The sequence below is a fragment of the Meleagris gallopavo genome, chromosome 8 (assembly GCF_905368555.1).
Source record: "Meleagris gallopavo chromosome 8, MGAL_WU_HG_1.1, whole genome shotgun sequence".
NCBI lineage: Eukaryota > Metazoa > Chordata > Aves > Galliformes > Phasianidae > Meleagris > Meleagris gallopavo.
Genome location: NC_139411.1, coordinates 18,434,608 through 18,447,613, shown reverse-complemented (window position 1 = coordinate 18,447,613; position 13,006 = coordinate 18,434,608).

The window sequence follows — 13,006 nt, the reverse complement described above, 5'->3', positions numbered from 1 at the left end:
CTTTGTTTCCAAAAAAGTTCCCTCGGTGGATTTCCAACAATGCAGCTGGGCGAGAAACTGGGTCCATCTCATTTGTAGCAAGGATTACTGCAGTCTCTGTTAATTCTTCTTTCCTGTGTTAATAGTTTTTTTCCGACAAAGTGCTCAGAGAAGTTTTTCTTGCTGTATAAAGTGATACAAACCCACTCCTGCTGCCTTAGATCAGCTGCCCATTTTTGCTGAGCTAGAGGGAAGATGGAAGCAGAAGGTTTGTGTCATTCCAAATTTCTTGGACAGTGTTTTTTTGTTTTGCTTTGCTTTCTCCCATATGGTTTGTGGATACCTTTTACCCATTTGGAATGCAGGTTTCCCATGCTGGATAATCCCACTAGCTCCAGCTAGGATTCTGCATGCAGGAAGCTTACAGAATTAAGTGTAGAACCAGAAGTCTTTAACTGCCTCCAGAAACATCTTTACCCACTTTAGATACCTGAACTACAGGAGCTGGTGTAAATTGTAGGTTCCTTTTAGGTGCCCACACAGAGCCCCTGATGCTAATATTTGAATGTTTTCAAACTAGTGAGAATGTTTTTCTGCCTTGTCAGCCTCAGCCACCTTGAATTCTGGTGTGGGTAAGCCCTAGGATAGAAGAGCATTTCTTAGGAACTGGAGGGGGAGGATCCCCAGCACACAGAGTCATTTTGACGCTCATCAGGAACATCCTGCCATCAATGACCGGTTATGACTCTCACCCAAATCAGATTATTTTATGAGATCAATTATAAACACAGATATTAAGGGGAGTGCTCATACAGTCATAGAATTGCTCAGGTTGAAAAAGTTTCCTATCCTTTAATGAAGGCTGGCACTGATCCTGAAGCCCCCAGGCTTTCAAGTCAGGGCTGCCTTCAGGCCATTGTGAGTAAATAGAGATATCAGCACTAGACATTCTGTAGAAACTCTGTTATGTGTTGGTCAGAAAAGTGGTAAAGTTTGTATTTCACAGTCATTAGCTGTAGCAGTGCTCATCTGTTAAGCACTGGTAACAATTGAAGTGTTTCATAGCAGATGTTCTTCTCCCTGAACAACTGCCCACACAGGGTTTGCTGATTTCCCATATCACAACAGTTTATCCGAAATAACTCTGCAAGTAATTGCCCAGGGTCAGTTCAGAGTAAATGCCCGTCTTCTGAATTTACACTGGTATGAGTAGTGCTGTGATTTAGCCCTGTTCTCAAACACTAGTGCATAACAAGAGGAGAGTCAGTGAAGTGTAAAACAGATGGAAGTGAGATCAAAATAAATCCTTCCACTTTTTCCTTGAAACACTTCAGATCACAGATGGGAGAGCTGGGATGCAGACAGAATATGACAGAAGGTTACTTGAACATCTGGAGTCCAAACAAATGCTTCTTTATGTAAAATAATGTTTAGCAAAGAATGCCTAGGAAATGTGAATATTGGACCCGATCTTGGTCCCATGTAAGTCACTGCCAGCACTGTTACTCACGTCAGCAATCTTGCTCTGATGACATTACAAATGTCGTGTCTGAGTTATATCCAATGGTAAATGTAATTTTAAAAGTTTTCTCTGAAACTTTCTGGTAGAACTGAATTTGCCAAGAAAAAACTGTCCAACATATTTCAGGCAAGACCCAAATGACCTGTATTTGGATTCTCTCTTCAAAGCCACACATATCTATGAGGTGTCTCACTCCTCTCAAGAGCCGCTAAGAAACAGGCTCTTAGTCCTGCTTTGTGCCTTTTGAAATGACCCATCTGATTTAGATTTTGATAGAGCTGTTAAAATGGCATGGCAGTTTAAGATACACAGTTGTCTGACAACTTGTCATTGAACTGCTTCTGCTGAGAAGAGATTATCTCACAGCAATCCAGCTGTGAAACAGATTTAGATGAGCACTCCTTGTGCCTCTCAGTACAATACCAAATTGCTGCTTGGAGGTGGCATATGCTGACCTAAATGGTTTTTCTTTGGAGCTTATGAGGAGCATTCATGTTGTAGCAGTAGAAAAGCAGGGGATGCTACATCTTTTCTGTTTTGGAAAACATACTCAGAATCAAGCTTGATAAATGTTAAGATCTCCACATGTTACACAGCTGTACTTACCCAAATGGCAATGTCTACATGAAACCTCAAAACCAACTTCTTTGGGAAGCTGGTATTTCCATTTCTCATGGAAAGATGAGAATTTGGTGAGAACAGAAATTAGTTTGCATATATTTTCAGGAATAGATGTGATAATAAAGGTATTTAGATTGCAGTGGAGGAATCTGGAATTCTTAGTAGATGTTTAGAGTAGATGAGCTCTGTGTGTCTGAATGTGTGTTTATGTTTCATACACTGAAGGACAAATAGGCAGCCCAGCCTCTACCCAACTGTAAATCTGTGTGTGATTAAGGGAGATGTGCTCCCCTCACTACCATTAAACAGGGTTCTCTCTTATATCACTGTCATGGATCTGAATCTGATTTAAACCACGTGCTGTAGCTGGTAACTTAAGATAAATCAACACGTTGTGCCTTTCTAAGGTACTGTCTGTCACTGTAGGACTTTGAACAAACTGCCTGTGTGGGAATTACTTGTTTAATCTAAAGCAGAAATATAGCCATCCAGTGGTGGGAAAGCAGAAGCAAGACCAACAGGACTCCTAACGAATAAATGGAAAGTGTTAAGGTATGCATGAGCAGACATACATGGCCACAATGGTGATGGGACTTCCCTAGGCCTACCCCACTGCATGGCACCTTGCTGACCCACCAGGAAACGGGGGCTTAATTGGAACTATCTCAGGTATGATATCAATCCTAGGGCTCTTTTGGGTGCTTGTTGCATTTCAGTGAGACTGTGCTGATCTTGTAGACCCCTTAGGCTTGAGTCATTGTTTGATCTTTTGGTGAGACTGTCTGGGGGTTTGTAAACTTAAAATTCTCATTTTGCTGCAGACTTTTAATGAGGAAATCAGATATACAAAAATACAAAATATGTATTTTTCAGGCAGCTCTACTTGTATTCCCAGCTGGGATGCTCATGCAGTTTCTGAGAAGGGCAGAAACAGGGGATCAACAGAGAATTTTTCTTGGTCTACTGAAACTTCATACATAAAATCCCTTTCTGCTGTACAGCGAGAGTTGCCATTTTGCGTTCAAATGCAGTCTGAAAGAGATACATGCTTACACCTCAGGTTATTCCATGATTGTTCATCCAGATTCAGATGTAACTGCCACTTTATGTTGCATTTCAACTGCTATTTAAAGCAAACAAACTTAAAATACACCAAAGACAAAGAGGGAGTCACTGGAACAGACGTGTTATGTACAGAGCATGGCTGATGTTAAATGCAGTTAATTGCCTTGGCTGGTCAGCCTGCTGTTCTCTGGTTGCTTTCTGCTGTGATCCCAGCTTTTGTTTCTCTTCTGCAATGGAAACATTTCTCCCTTATTTATTTTTGCGTGAGAAAACATGTTTCCATTTGGAGCCTCTAGATACCACTTGGGTGCCCCCCTGACCTCTCTTTGTGGGCCCAGCTCATGGAAATGACCAGACGAAGGAATGTGGATGAAGGAAGTGCCATAAAGCAGAAATATCGCTGGCTCGTAAATTCCCTCCACCACAGAAAGATTTCTAAATAAACAGATCTACAGTCACATAGGACAGCATAATTCACTGGGGCAAAATTCATCACCGGCTCTTGTGAAGGAGAGCAGCTTGACATCAAGATGAAACTCCTCCAGGAGTTCTGCTCCGCAAGTGCTCCTGCTCACACACCAGGCTTTCATCACTATTTTGTACAAACTTCACCTGGTTTTGTTTTCCATAGTATTCGTATCTTCACCAACCATATCAAGCCTATTCCAAGGTGGAAAGGTGAATTATGATGAACTTCAGGTCACTGGCATTTAGTGTCCACCGGCATGTTGTCTGGATGGCTTTTATAAAAATGCCCTGCTTTTGATTTAGCTGTGCTCCTGTAGCCTGTGGGATATATGTGCTTGTGTCTTCAGTATCTGAGATTCTGAACACAAGCACTGCCGGCTGGAGAATATCAGAACTGCTTAGGCATGTTCAAGTGTCTTCTCGGCTGGATCTGCTCAACCACACTCTTGCTTCTGCTCCAGGAACACTTCTGTCTCTGTTCATAAGGGCTCAAAACTTCTTATTTCTGAAATAAGGTTATCCAGATCCCAGAGAGCTTCCAGGCGCACAAAGAGGAGGCACGGTTTGTGTACAACATTGTATCTCATCTTCACGTTGCAATATTTTGCTGTCAGTTTTCCATGAGAAGAGGGAAGTTTTTCCTTGGATTAGGAGTTTTGGAAGAGAAGGGAGCTTTCTTCTGATATTACATGTGCCTGCACTTGTAGGGAATAAACAAATGGCACTCTAACCATTTCCTGAAGTCCCATGGGATTTCAAAGAGTGTGATCAAATTGGGAATACTTGAAAGAGAATTTCCAGTTTGGAACACAGCTTCAGACATGGACACAAGGCTCCGCTCAGAAGCCTGTGCTGTGAATAACAGCAACAGAGTCAACAAACCAACCACCAGTTGTTAGTTGTCAACATTACTTGGGATTGACATCAGAGATTTTAAGAAGTTGGAATTAAGGAACATGTTATGATCTACAAGTTGGAAAATACTCTGTTTTGAACAAAGTATACTGCCTTTACACTGAGACTCAGTATCCTCCCACTCTTCTCCCCTGACTCTGCTCTTCTTCTCTAAAAATAATTTGGTTTGTTTACTCAGTGAAAAATTGAATGTTTCCAGCAACGCTGAGACTCCTCCCCGGTCCCCCCCCTTTTTTTTTTTTTTTTTAAGTTCATCAAGAGCCCAAATGTCCACTGAAAAAGTTTGATGGAAAATTTTCCATCAAACCCAGTTAAAAAAGGGAAGAAATGGGGAGGAAAACATGACTTTTGTTGTTGATGTACATGAAGCACACATCAGAACTCCTTACGTTTGTTGTGGGAGTGAAGAAGAAAGTGCCTGCCTTTGATCTGAGGGGAATCCTATTATTTTCCTGGCTTCTGCCAGCTGCTCCAATTTTGCACTTCCACTCAGACAAAACCCTACGTTAAGACTGAGCCTGAAAGCAATGTAAACATTCCTGTGCACTTTTAGCCTCGCTGTTAGAAGATGGAGTATCAGTGGAGCTGAGAATTTACTGAATACATCTAAATGAAGTGTAACCTTCCAGAGCAAGATGGCACCAGTTAGATAACCCCATTCATTGGAAATAGGTGAAGAAGGACACTGAAGATTACATGACAGGGCTGTAGCTGATGGTCTTTCTTGTGACTTCTATACTAACTCTACTGGACACAGAATCACCAACAAATTTGAGACTGCTACATCTATAAAAACTCCCCAAAAGACTAACTAAAATATCTGGAAAAAATGGAGGGCCAAAGAAGTTAGAGAAAAAATAAAAAGAAAGAAAACCACAGAATATAAATGTGTGAAGCAAGCTAAAGGGTGAGAAGGAAGAAGAAGTTTGCAGATGCCAAAATGGATGGGCAAAAAGGCCAGCTGCTGAGTATGCCCTAAGCATCCTCTGGGTTTGCTGGCAGTGGAACGTAAGCTACCGTGTTTGAGTCAGGTCCCAGCACAGGTTCCAGGTAGATCTTTCTCGCTTCTCTATGCCCCTGCAGTCTCCTATCTTACTGCTGTGGGCTGATTCCCCTGTTGAGCATGAACCTCCCACTCTCTCCCGGCCTCACAACCCTGATAGAGTAAATGTTTGGGAAATTCCTGTTCCCCTTCTTCTGTAGCATCTGGAGTTAGGGCTGAATAAAGCCCTTCAGGCTGGGAGGTTTTGGAAGGAAGCCCCACACTCACTGGGCCTTTCGCCAGCGAGTTAATCCTCACTGCATTGACCCTTCTAGAGGCAGCAGTCCCAGGCCACCAAGGATCTGATAGCCTTGAACTCTCCGTGCCTGGAGCTGTGCTTGCTGCTTTTCAACACAGAGCTCTTCCCAGCAATTTCGTCCAGAGGCCCCAGGTGGCAAAGCAGAGCAGTGCAGATCAGCCATAATCGATGCTCTGCAATTGCCTTTGTGTCAATCAAGGCAGAAGATGTTCTGCCATGTACTTCGGTTGTTTTTGTTTGTGTTTCTGCTGCCTTGCTAATGTACATGCCAGAAACTCTAGGCTTCCCTGTAGACACCTCAGATACTTTCCCATGGCCACTGGATGGAAGCTGCACGGATCATTGCAATATCCCTTCCTCTCCGGACCAAGCATGAAATTAAAATGAAATTGGGCTTAGGCAGAGCTGAAGGTGCACAGAAATAAATGATTCTTGCTGTGCTGCATGCATATATGAGTTCAGTGTAGCACAGACCTGTCCAGGGCAAGTTAGTGTACTGTGCAAGAGCACAGTGGGGGCTTGGGGTCAGTTCTATCATTTGTAATAGGTAAATGGAAGACATAGAGTATTCATTATCTCTGGCAATGTCTGCAAGTCTCCCAACATTCACAAGGAGTCACTGTGGCTAAGGATCACTGCAGCTGTGGCAGTAAACTGTACTGCTTGAGAGCGTGGGCTTAGCCTTGTCTTCCATACAGACATTCTGTATAATCTCAAATTCCATAAATAGCTCTTGGTGCCATAGCACTCCTTCAGCAGCTGTTTGCAAAAAGCCAGAACACTCAGACCAAAAATGAGGTCAACTGGAACCAGCAGCCTGCAGCATCTTCAGTAAGCAAAGCCTGGGGTCCAGCACTGCTTCCTGCTTCCCACAGGGCAAAACCCCTCACTTAAAGTCTATGCAGTGCTAAGACAGCCCCACAGTAAAGTCCACATAAAGGTACATTTTATACAGCCAGCCTGCCTGGTTTCTTCTTCGCCAGCAGTGTAGACAAGTCTGAGGTGAGTTTGTTCCCACTGCCATTCATAGGAGGAGTGCTGAGAAGCATCTGCTACCCTTTCTCTCTTCCCCTCCCTCCCCTCCCCCCCCCCCAAATAAAAGCTAGGCCCAAGGGACTTTATGACCTTTAAACAAATCAGTCTTACTCCTGCATCCCAGCTGCAGGCAGTCCACCTGGTGTGGGTATTTGCTTGGGAGGAAAGACCACCTTCTGCAAAGAGATCTGAGGGGCTTTTGTTTCCCCACTGCTACATCAGAGAGATCTGCTGTTCGAGAGTGCGTGCAACACCTCCATGAATTGTAAAAGGGAAAACTACAGCCCCCGCAGAATGAGCAGGGCTATAAATCCAGGGAAAATCTTCCTGTGTCGTTTATAAGCCAGCACATCAGATACTGGCCTCTGGTGAAGAATCGCTAGGGCCAGACGCATTCCTTCTGCTCCTTTTCCCCTGTTACAGGGGACATTTGCTGTGTTGTTCTGGGAAAGGAGTTTGCAAGAAATAGTATTTAAATCAGATGGTCACACGTAGATGATCGCACTTCAGAAATTCTGTTTGCTCTTCACAGGAAAAGTTGGTTAGCTTTAGTATGTCAGCTGGATGTAGGAAGAAAGACCATTGTAATGTCTTGGGCTTAGTACTCTAGGACCAAACCTAAAGCCTTTCTTTGCTGTGGATTCTCTGGTGCATGCTGTCCTGGCAACTCTTCCATTTTGGCTTTCTCCATTAGATTATTGATAGGTATTTTAGCATAAGGATACCGCAGTCAATTTCTGGTAGAAAAGCAAGATTCCACATCACTCTTGTTTTCATGTGTTCCTAACTTTATCTTTAGGACATTTATTATTTGCACCATATTTCTTCTGTACTTTTTCAGATATTACAGGAGCAGGATAAAGTCCTTAAATTCAGGGGTGGGCATGGAAGGAAAAAGCTGTATTTGGTTTGTCAGAGACAGCAGGGCAAATTCTGTAATAAGTAAGGTCTGCATCACACAGTTCTTCGTTCCCACTGATGTTTCTTATTCCCTGTGGAGATCACATGATGTGACACCTGCTTGGAGTTGCCATAATAGTGGCAAGTTCAGAGCCCCACATTCCTGTTGGAGCAGAACCCAGATTCCTGGCCATGTGCCGAACTGGCATGCTGCAGAGATTCAGCCCTGCTTGCCCTCCAGCTCAAGCACCTGCTTCTGACCACCACTGGAGACAGGTTTCTGGGCTATGTACTGCTTTGGTCTCAAACAGTGGAGTCTTTCTACTGCACTCACGTGTCCTTTTTTGGATCCTTTGCCTCCATAACTGTCGTAGTGCATGTTGCTGGTTGTGCTGTCACTGATGTCTGATATCCAGCCCCTCTCTGGGCTGGTGGCTGCTGTCCAACCCCTCTTGGGGTTAGCAGCAGTCCTGACCCAAACAGACACTGCCCCATGTGCAACAGGATGTGAGTTCACGTACCAGGGGACTTGTGCCAGGTTCCTTATTACATGGGGAGCATTTCCCATTATGGGGCTCAAACAGATGCTTTCACCTCTCGCCTTCGTGCTGTGTTTGCTCTGAGGAGTCAAAGTAGAGCCAGGGATTGGGCCCACAGCTTGGGATATGCCAGCAGAGCTTCATGTACATGCTCAGTTAACACACACCAAGCAAGGGTAAGTCAACTGTGATACAGCTGTTGGGGGTGTGAGAGGAGGGTGACTGTATCAAATTGAAATACCTAGCTTCTTCCCTTGTGGGAGTCTGATGTTTGAGCTAAACTTAATGTATCTGTCATGAAATAAGACAATTCCAATGTTTCCCATGAGAGAGAAGGTACAGGGTGTACATATGTATAAATATTTTCAGTTACGTCTCCTTCCTGAAAACACAAACAATCAATGTAAATGAGTAGGAATGCAAGATTGAAGTATTTTCTTCTGAAACTGCCTTCTTATTTTAATCTTGATGTTTTTCACTGAAGAAAGTGTTGAGGAACCAATTCCTGCGCTTGTATGGTTATGAATGTGCTGATTTTTTTTCTGAGGTAAGTGATTTTTGACTATCTGCAACTCCTAAAATTACAAACTCTAATCAGCTGTTCATTATTTGCACAACTGTGTTCTGGTCTGGTTAAGTAAAACCATGGGTGAACTTCTTGATGTGGAATTCAGACTGAGCAAGTCCCTTTCCTTTATATTCCTTGCTCAGCTGAAAATAGCATACCTGACTGCCTTGGATGAGCTGACAGAGCCACAGATGCTTACACATTTAAAACTGTCTGCATGTCAAAAAATGTCAGTCTCTGTGAACTGAGATACAGCAAGAACAAAATGCTGGAACACATGTGTACAAAGAAGTAATATGAACAGCTATGATTTGGTTGTGTGAGTCAAAGAAGAAATAGAAACCGTGTCCAAAGAGTAATATTGTGAAGTAATAAATGAGTATAAGTGTAATTTGCACACTCCAGTAGGGAGGAGTGAAAAATAGAGACATCAGGGAAAAAAATGATTTCTGATGGTGAGGTCTATTAGGCTATAGAAAAGACTCCCTAGGGAAGAAATAGAAATTGAATCTCTAAAAGCTTTTAAGAACAGATTGAACACAATGGCAATAAATCTTCAGAATCAAGCCTGCACTGCGAGGAAAAGTTGGCTAGATGGCTTTACTGTACTTCTCTAGGTCTTGTAACCAAGTCACTCTTTGATGTTCTTTGTGGATGGTTGAAGTTTTATAAGCAGCTAGGGATCCATTAGGTTCAAAGATAGTGCAGGAGCACCAACTTTTCCCATTGCATCTGTGTTCCAGGATGTGCAGTGTTAGTCACCTGGACCCAAATTCTGACGTAGAATTGAGGACGAATGGCTATGACCACAAGCCCAGACATACTCAGAAGAAGATAACTGAGTAGCTGATAATTCTGCTAATATAAAGGGAGAAGGGCGGCTTATGGACTTGTACTTCAGGGACTTGTCTCTGGTGATTATTTCCTGTAAATGAAGCAAGGTCTTAGAAGTTGGCTTTGGAAACCTGGTTTATGCAGTTGGCTATTGGTAATAAGATCTGATACAATTCTGAGCAGGACACAACTCCAGAGAGTAATCAAACAATGGGATTTGGCACATCACAGCCACACCACAGCTAGGTCTGGTCTTGCAAGGCACATGTCCTTGTTCTGTGAGTGACATGTATGTTAAGTGATGTTAATGATTGTTTATTGCAAACTAAACATTTTTACCATCTGGCAACTCTAGACGACAAGTCTCAGACCAATTCCAGCAAATGAAATATTTCCATCGCCATAAACAAGCTGTTTGCTGGACCTCACTTCAGTGTGTGAGTAATGCAGCTGCCTGTAGCCCAGAGAACAAATCAGTAAATACAAAGTAGATTGAGTTTACATTATCTGCAATAAAATCATTTGCAATACCATAAGTGAAATACGAATAAAGTTTTGAGTTTGTCTCCAAATGCTGCAAGGCTTCGTGTAATTTGCTTTCGGATCAGTGCGCGGAATTCAGTCGCTAGAGGGCACCAAAAGACCCCTTACCCTCGGCTACAGGATCTCGACTGCAGCTTCACGCCGGGCTGGCAGGTGGGTGATGCTCTGGGGTTGCATCCACTTCAGGACTTAGAATGGGATGAGAGGTGTGCTCCTGGAGTGGGCTTCTTGAAGTATACCCCTAATTACTTTGTGTAACAGAGATGTTTGAAATACTTTGCTTTAGGGTAAATCTAAATCAGAAAACAATCTCCAGGAAGACATGTATGCCAGTCACTGAGGAGGCATTTGGGTTTTAGGATCACACTGCACCTGTGGTGAAGCAAACCCATGTAATGGGCCAGAGACACTTCTTTGCTGTGTAGATCTGTTCTCATTTCATCACACAAGCTGTTAATGTAGACAAAACCTTGAGGCCCCTAGACTTTGCTGAGGGAGAAGGCGGCTGGAAAGCTTGTGTCTGAAAATCCCCATCGTGCAAAGATATTTGGGTAATGGCTTTCTATGCTTGCCAAGAGACAGATGACTCGTATTCAGCCAGTCAAGGGAAAGCCCCAGAGAAATGAGATGGGTGCCATAGGACCTCTGGCTGTTCTGACCTGGTGTTTGGGCTGGATCTTTTCCCTTCATACACAAACCTGTTCTGTTGTGATGCTATGGTCTTAAGCTCTTATGCTCTCGTGCATAAAGCAGCAATGAGCATGGTCCTACCAAGGTTCCCAGATGCCTCCTCTTGCTGGGAACCGGGAGTCTTTATTGCTGAGCTCTAGGTTCCTCAAAGTGGCCTGCAAGCTCAATGAACCTGAAAGCTCCAAGCGAAACCCAAGCAAAGCCACACAGCTTTAAGTGTTCTTGGAATAAAATCCCCTCTGCGGCGTCGGGGAGAGGCAGAACACGCCAAGCTTGGCTCTGCTCTACCCCAAGCTTTCAGGAAACTCCTTGCTGTGAGGCCAAAATATGATGTTTGTAACAAAACCTAAAACCAAGCAAAATGTATCACGTTTTGAGTTTCTTCATGAAAGGTTAGACCATCTTGGGATATGCTCTGCTGGGATGAGAGGGGGGATGAGTTCTGCCCTAAAGGGCCAATTTCACATGCATTGAAATCGCATGCAGAGCTCCGAGGGAAGCAAACTTAAACCTTTAAACTGCTAAAAAAGCAGCTACCACTGTTCTGTCACTCCAGTTAACCATCTATAAACAGTTACTCGCTTGACCTCTATTTGATCTCTCCTTCTGCCCTCTAAGGAATCTTTTGGGCCAACACGCTTTATGTATATCTCCACATACATAAAGGTTTGAGGCTGTTTTACTCCAATGAGTACAGTCTTCTTGCAGTTCTATCTGAAACCTGATTATTCAGGGAGGTTTTTTTCCTTCTGTTAGGGCAGACAAGTCCAACATGTCACTTTTTGTGGTTTATGCTGCTTTGTGGAAAGTACTTAGTACTAAAAGCTCTGCTCAACACGTTTGTAAAGGAGGTGGTTGGAATCTTGACAGGACAACAAAGAAGGAAAATAATCTTTATTTTAAGCACTTTAAACAGTAATATCGAAGGCAGAAGCCAAGAATGATCTTCAATCACTCTTGAGATGTTGTCTTCTGGCTCTGCGTTGGGTGCTCAGCAGCACTGTGAAGACTCCAGGCTGTCACCTACTTATGAATGTAGCCAAAAACATCACACATTGGAGTGTTGCAAAAATAAGGTTATTTAAAACAAACAAACAAATAAACAAACAAAAAACCCTAATTCTTAAGTAAAACAAGAATGACTGTAAGATAGGGATAAATATAAGGGCATATAGTCACTAACTGAACAAAGAAAAGCTTTATATGGATTATTTGTTTTGTTGTTGTTGTGTTGGTTTTGTTTAGTTTCTTTGAAAACGTGATAAAGCAGAGAATTTCAGTGTTAAGTTGCAAAAGAATAAATCTCCAAGCAGCTGAGCTCTGCACTGTAAGATACTCTGCAACAGTCACGCAAGTTTAAAATCAACATTTTAGTTTCCTTTCTCTCCCATCACAGCATTGTGCAGTCTGGAAATGAGCAGTTTAAGCATCTGTTTGTTTGTTTTTGCAAAATCATGTCTTGAAAAAAACTGCACCTATGGATGAGATAGTTGTTATCCAGTTACTTTCATGTGGGCTCTTGTGTGGTGTTAAAACAAGGCAGAGATAAGGTCGATTTGGTATCTTAATTATGCAGCCCCACAGCCTAATACATATAGATTTCTAAATGTAATTAACCTTAACTCTACACCACTGAGTTTCCTGGGATTCATGTGCTTGGTTTGCAGTGTGTTTCACTCCATTGAGAGATGTGCTGTAAATCTTACCTCCACTTAAACAGAGATGCTGTGTGAACACTGTGGCCATCCAAAAACCGTGGTGAGTTTGGTTACAGAAAATAAGTCCAAGAAGCATTAGGGGATGTCACAGTCAGATGCTATTAGTTCAAACAGGATGAAATCAGGCATACTCTTTTCCCAAACTTAGTTAATTCTTAACTCACACACACACACACATACAAAAAATGTTTCTCAAGAATATTAATTTGTGCTTTATTGGTCAGAAATGTCTTCCTACAATCTGTGGAGTTTTAAAACAACTTCTGATGGCAGTGATTTCAGTGCTGGGCTATGCCAATCTAAAATTA